This window comes from Malurus melanocephalus, unplaced genomic scaffold (assembly GCF_030028575.1).
Source record: "Malurus melanocephalus ecotype Western Australia unplaced genomic scaffold, MMel_1.1 scaffold_40, whole genome shotgun sequence".
In the NCBI taxonomy this organism is placed as follows: Eukaryota; Metazoa; Chordata; class Aves; order Passeriformes; family Maluridae; genus Malurus; species Malurus melanocephalus.
This window is the reverse complement of record NW_026623272.1, coordinates 2331457-2338174: the sequence shown is the minus strand read 5'-3', so window position 1 is coordinate 2338174 and position 6718 is coordinate 2331457. Positions and strand designations below refer to the sequence as shown.

The following is a 6718-nucleotide window of genomic DNA, read 5'->3' as shown; positions in this document are numbered from 1 at the left end:
TTTTGATTATCTGTCAGACTGCTGCTCCCCTTCTCTTCAGCTATCAGAGTTGCAACACTCTGTAGAAGTCATTTACTTGCCAGCAGTACYGTTAGCCCTTTGTGAACAATTAAGCTGAGGTCGGAGGTTGTAATATATCAAATTTGCRGACCATATTAAATTTTATTTTTACTGAAAGGAACTTTTTGTCTCTTTTATCAGGAGGAAAATTAAGCTGTGAACTGGAATTCCATCAGGCTGTCTACTGCGAAGCCCCGTGGCTTTAGAAAAGGGGCAGCAGTGTCAGAAATGACACTCAAAAGGTAAATTTATTTCTTTTTTATTAAAAAGGATAAGTTATGACCTGTACAGTATATCTTAAAGAAGGAGGGATGTTAACATGATAAAATGCATTTTTCCATTTCTTTTAAAAAGCCTGATCTTGCCAGCCAGAGAAGTTCTGGATGGGAGAGAAGAGGATTCTSAGCTACCACTGAAGCTGCAGAGTATGGGCTTACCCAGCCTCTCTGCCTGCCCCACCACAGCAGCTCCTGGTTTTGGTTTTGGGGTGAAATGTAGGAGGTTCTCTTCTGGTCTGAAAAGAGCAGGGAATTGTGAACTAAATATTCTACCTAATTATAAATGAACAAACAGGTCAGGATAGGTTTTTGGAAAAAAGTTTCTGTTTGATTCTGGAGCTGGAAATTTCTTGAGATGAAGTTTTTAGAACCTTTRAAAACGCCTTCACTCTGGGCATGTTCTCTCACCAAACCCACCAGCTTTGTCCTTTAGAGATTACATTCGAAAGTTTTGTTCAAATTGACCATCTGTGAATTTTTGCCATTCTAAATAATTACAATTTAATACATGGAAACAATGCTATAAAACCAAACTGTGAAACCCTGTATTGTTCACTTGCTTGCAGAGAACAGACCTTTTGGGATACCGGGTCAGCACCCAGCCAGGCTGATGCTGCCTTTCACCTCTCAGGGTCTGTATCCTGTAGCTCAGGGGGAAGATTGTCTTCTGGACCTACATGTGCAAGTTTGTGCTTGTTCTGTTCACATGAGATAGCCCTTCATGTCCTGCACACGTTTCAGAGTTCCTGTGTGAGGCTCAGTACCCTGCTGGTCCTGTCACCCTTTACACAGCCTGCTCTGTGCACAGGGCTGCCCACCTGTGGGTTACACACAGACCTGGCTGATTCTGTGCACAGTGGCTGATGATATCAAATTAGGCTGCAAACACCCAAGAACCTTTTCATTTTTTCTGTAGGATTAAAGGATTGCCCTGCTATATTTGGCGTGGGTTTCTCCTCMCCTCTTTACTGCRCAGTGTTATGTTCCACTCATCCATATCTCCTGTGTTTCCACCCTGAAGAAGGCGGAATTTCAACAGCAAGAAAATGGATTCTATTGTGCKCTGTGTAATTTGAAAAACACCCTGTGGGATGAATTGTGCAATTTTAATATTCATTATCTCAAATGTAGACAATAGAGTAGACCTTAGTCGGGAAGACTGATTAGCAGATTACTGAAGATGGTTTTTTCAACTTGGCACATTATTGGATGATAAGTGAGTAAAACAATTTCTCAGGACCTGAATCTTTGGTATTAAAAATGCAGTGTAATGGCTGTGTGGGAGCCATCCTTCAGTAAACACATACATGGGAGCTCACAGGCCATGCAGGGGTAGAACTGGCTTCCTTTGTAATCTTGGGCCTTACTGGTTTAGCAGCTGAGASCAAGAGGTTTCTGTTGCTCCCTCCAGCTCTAAATGAAAGACTGGAAAAGAGAAGGGGAACATGAAATCAGTCCATAAACTAAATGGTAATGTTTTAATTGCAATTCTATTGTTATTCTCCCTATTTGTCTATTTGTAATTGTGTAGTTTGCATATTCATTCCTTTCTTTCCTGAAAAGGTTTTGTTGTTGTGAGGTTTTTGTTTGTTTTTTTTTGCATAAGTTTGACTCCAAAAAGTGGGCAAACTTGTCCTTAATGGYCTATAAAGGAAAGAAAGAAAGGAAGGAAGGAAGAAAGAAGGGCTGTTTTCCCTAAATTCAAAGATTTCTATGGGATAAAGATACAAGGTGGATGTGGTTTTGTAGAAATAGAGACACTAAGATTTTTTTGTAGACAAGTGCAAATGAAATTATGTTTGGCAGCATGATTAGGAAATGTAATAAAATTTAGCTAAGCAAAAAACTTCTGTAACTGTCAGCTAAATGCATTCAAAGTAACCTGATAATTTTTATAAAGGCTGTAGTACTTGACAGTTCCTTTCTTCAAGCGAAGTCTTCTGGGGTATTCATTCTGTTAAAAACTTCAGTGAAAAGCAGCACTACGTACTGGCTTAGTTCCTTTCCCACAGAAGACAATATTCAACATTTTTTATTTCTTTCTTTTTAGCAAATAAGATGTAATCAATAGAATTCCAGTTCCTGTGAGAGAGAGAAGATCTTTTACTTCACACAACCRTCTGAGGAAGTAAGTTCATCTCCTTGTAGAAACGTTATCACAGCTACAACCTTCTTGACTAGTTCTTCGTGTCCTCCTGTCAAACATTGTTCTCATTACATGGACACTTCTCAGGGTTTTGTGTCAGTATGCCTTAGACTCATAAGAGACTGCTGGGGCACTGCACAAAGCTGTAGTATCTCCCATTTCCGTGGCTGCTTTGATAGGAACTGGGATGCTCCTCTTKCTCTGAGGTCGGGATGGATGGTGTTAGAGGGTTTCTCAAAGCCTCTGTCAGCCTCAGATGTGGGAACTGCACAGGAACTGGGCATAGACCAGGCTGACCTGAGGAACATTGTCTTTCATTGTAAAGCTAAAGTTACAKTCAATTCAAGAATTTTGGTGTTCTGTGCACCTACTGCACAAGATGAAGGAGTGGGGGGAGCCCACTGCAGACTCCAATCATGTCACCTGTCTGCAGCTGTCACCAGAGATGCTGGAGAGCAAATCCCCATCACAGCTATTTCCTGGTGCCATCRGATGATGTGTAGTGACTCAAAGGGTTGCTGAGGCTGAGAAAAGGACAGACAATGCAACAGACAATGTTTAATAAATTGCATCCTGAGATTTTTCAGTTATTTCCATATTTACACATACTATATTTTTTTAAAAGCTGTGCTTGTCTACCTTTTTTCCTGGCTTGTGGTCTCTCTGGGCCTGAGAACTTTGTCTTTCTATTTTGTCTGTCTCACAGACATAGTATAATGACAAACCAATCCCCTTGCTTCTAGTTAATGAATAGTCTCTAGTTTTTTGGTTTTTTTTTCCTTTTCAGGCAAGAGTGTTAAAGAAAGCCTAGCTTTCAGCTATTAAAAATATTCAGTGATATTTATGACAGATTTTCCCCTTCTTATTTCCTGCTGCACATAATCTTCAAGATCATTAAAGGGAAATTCTGAGATTTTCCRTGCTTAGTGCTAATGTAGCACTTGTTTCATAATGAAGCTTGAAATGGTGGGTTTTTGCTCTGCACATGATTAATGCTAAAGTCCACATCCTTATCTGATAGAAAACACCAAGAGCTCCACTGAAGTAAATGAAGTTAGGATAATTTGCATTGGTTGAGGATGTGGCCCAGTGTCTGGCTGACATTATCCTGCYTGCTGCAGTGTAGACACCAGCTGGGGTGCTGTTGTTTCATTCTGTGTGGGACAGGAAGGGTCTCAGTGGGGGAGAATGAAAGTGGAGAATGGTCATTAGCTAGCACAAGTTAGCAATGAGCTGTCTGAAGTAAAAGATGATTGAAATAAAAAGGAAAACTCTCCATAACGCAGTGAGGTGCATCTGAAATGACCTGAACTTGGTGAGGTCGCTCTGCTTTGTGACGCTCCAGAGGGATCAGTGCTCAGAGGAWTTCCTCCAGCCCATGTCTGTGATCAGGGCTGGGAAACTTCTCCYGTGCCCTGGGGTTTTCAGGGCTGCTTGGGGGCTGTACCTCAAAGCCATCTGGAGGCTCTAACTGCTGCTGTGCCAAATGCCCTGTTCCTCAGGTGGAGCTGGCAGGAACCAGTTCTTCAGCTGCGACTTGGCTTTCTATTTGCATTTGGATGGAAACCAAGAGGTTGTTTTTGTCTCTCTGACTTTGAATAGAACTCTCCTCCTTTAATCTGCCCTACTTCTTAAGCAGTGATGCTATGTGAAGTGCTGTAGCTACCTGCTTCTGGGTTTTTGTTTCAGAACACTTGAGCCATAATTTTCCTCACAGGAGGTGTCTTGCTGGAGGCACTGTCTCCCCTCCGGTGCCAAGGAGAGCACATCATGTCTCTGTGGCACAATGGAAACTTCTGGGGTTGTCATTCTGTCCAGCACGACTGAAACAGCTGTAAAATATGGTGTTCATTTTTAGTAGGATACAGCTGTATTCCTTGAGCTGAAGRAAGAGAGCCTATACAGCAAAATAGATAAAGTTTTTACTCAACCTTTCCCCTCCCAAATAATTTTTTGCAATAGATTTTCCACAAGTAATCTTCAATTAAATAAAACTTTATAAATACTTGATCTGGCCACTGTTTAAATCAGAATAAAATTCCTGTTGAACTGAATGAGGTCAGACTGGGGCTCTAAGTGAAAGTCAATACAGGTTTCAGTTCCTTCTTTCTCCCTCTTGCCTGATCCAGCATTTACACATAAGAAAGTTGGCCAGCTGTGAGTTGGTGATTCAAGAAGCATGGCCATGCCTCAGAAACCATTGCTCCAGCTGTCTCAGGCTGTTCTGGTGAGCCAGAGGTTTGTGCTCTTCAGCCCAGGGATAGAGAATTACAAATGTGTGCTGAAACAGAATCCAGAGTTCAGGGTGAGGACACAGTAGAACAAAGCCCATTGCTGTGGGAGAATTATAATAAATGGCATGAACAAAGCATGATCATTTCAAATTCTTGCCAAATGTGACTCGTAATTGTCACTTTCCTTGGGAATATGATCTGCTACCAAAAAAAAAAAAAAAAAAAAGCCCAAAAGCATAGAGAAAAAAAGAGAGAAGCTGGTGATTCTTTGGAATTAAAGGTTTAGGATATGACACGGGGAATTAGACATGGGCCTCCTGTTAGCAAGAATGTTGACCTCCATGCATAGTTCTGAAAATAAACCCTATATCCAGCTCAGCTGGATTTTTTTCTTTCACTGAAGCACAGGAATAGATGTCACTGAGGAGGAGAGTAGATCTCATGATTGGAAACTTTTGATGTCATTGTCGAATGCAGTTGTAAAACTGAGTGTTGACATGTAGGTGTCCGCGCCCATAATATTTACAAACCAAGATATGTTTGTGTCTAGCTTTTATGGTGATGATTAAATATTGCTGAGCATTTCATGGTAAATTTTTAGGCTTCATCAATTATTGCTAAAAATTGGGGTAAACAGGCAGCTATATTAAAACTGGGAGTATGGTGCATAAACTGTGTATTTTACCATGGATTTAGAGCTGAAAAACTGTTCTCCAGCATTCTGGATCCTTCAACAATCTTTATCATAGGCATGTGCTTTTGGCAGGTAGCTCCACTGAAGTCTGGGCACTGCTGATGCACTCTGAAGTCAACAGGAGGGTAAGGTGGCCGTAAAACAGTGTGCAGGACGCTAAACTGGGACTGGAATCATCAGCTCTCACTGCAGCCTGGGTGTGATCTGGATTCTCTCAGCCTCAGTTTGCTCCTGTGTAAACAGCGATGATCTCCTTTGTGAWGTTCTTTGACGCCTGCAGAAGAGTCTCGCTGTAAAAAGACTGGCTTGCTATTATGCAYATCTTCAAAACAAAGCTTAATGCTCTGAGCTGGGTTGGGTGCGTGTGCTTAGCACTTTGTGTGATCAGGCTGTAGATTACGTAGGCAGTGGTTTGTAATAAGAGCCTTATCAGTAACAAAAACCCTTCTGTCATTATCAGACAAGCAACAATCGTATTTTAAAATGGTTGCCAAATGTGTTTATTTGAAGATGGTTGTTTCTAGCATGGCTCAAACCATTGTGTGGCAAGTGTTCAATTGCTTCCCACTAAAGCCAACATTTATAGCTTGGAAAACTCTGTTAGATAAATGTCAGTTTCTGCCATAATTTGTGGAATCAATACAAACTGAGTCAAAGAATCACAAACAGTAATGTGAAAATAAAATGATCTGTGTTATGGTTTTTAAGTAAATGATGATAAACTAATAAATGCCATTAGCTGCTGCCATTACTTTGTTGAATTTAGCTGATGTTACTGTGTTGACTTTAAAAGCTATCAGCTTAACTATATAAATCCATTTGACATGTCTTTATTCAAATAAAACTTTAATACTGCAAGTGTAGCAAATTAGATGCAAATGCTCTTTTTATTTTAAGTATATTTAAAGCTGCCTTTTCAATGCAAATTTTACAGGAAATCTCAACAAGCTAGGACAGACATCTTAGCTGTCAGCATGCAGCACTTTCATTTCGGTCTCAGGCATGGGAGCTGCGTTTTGTCCCTGCAGACTGAGATAATTAAAACTACAGAGAGATGGTTTTAAATATACATGATACACAGTTACTTAAATTGTGGGATAATGCATAAATGCAGCCCTTAACATTTTTTGATAGCACAACATTGACCAGATAACATAGCGGAGTGGATTGCAGAAAAAAATACCTTTGTGTAAACAGTTTAATGTTTTGGGTTGTGCTTCTTTTTTATTTTTTTTTCTTTTCACATGAATAATTGTGGAAGCAAAGAAATACCAATTCAAAATCTGGTCTGTGAGTGCCCTCATTA

At 40.4% G+C, this 6718-nt stretch overlaps 1 long non-coding RNA gene across 1 annotated transcript; it reads left to right on the top strand.

Moving 5' to 3' along the window:
• Positions 1-207: 207 nt before the first annotated feature.
• On the top strand, positions 208-6196 carry LOC130572692 (uncharacterized). The gene is made up of 3 exons (XR_008965251.1): positions 208-302; positions 2389-2466; positions 5485-6196. It is a non-coding gene; the product is annotated as an uncharacterized LOC130572692 (long non-coding RNA).
• Positions 6197-6718: the final 522 nt, after the last annotated feature.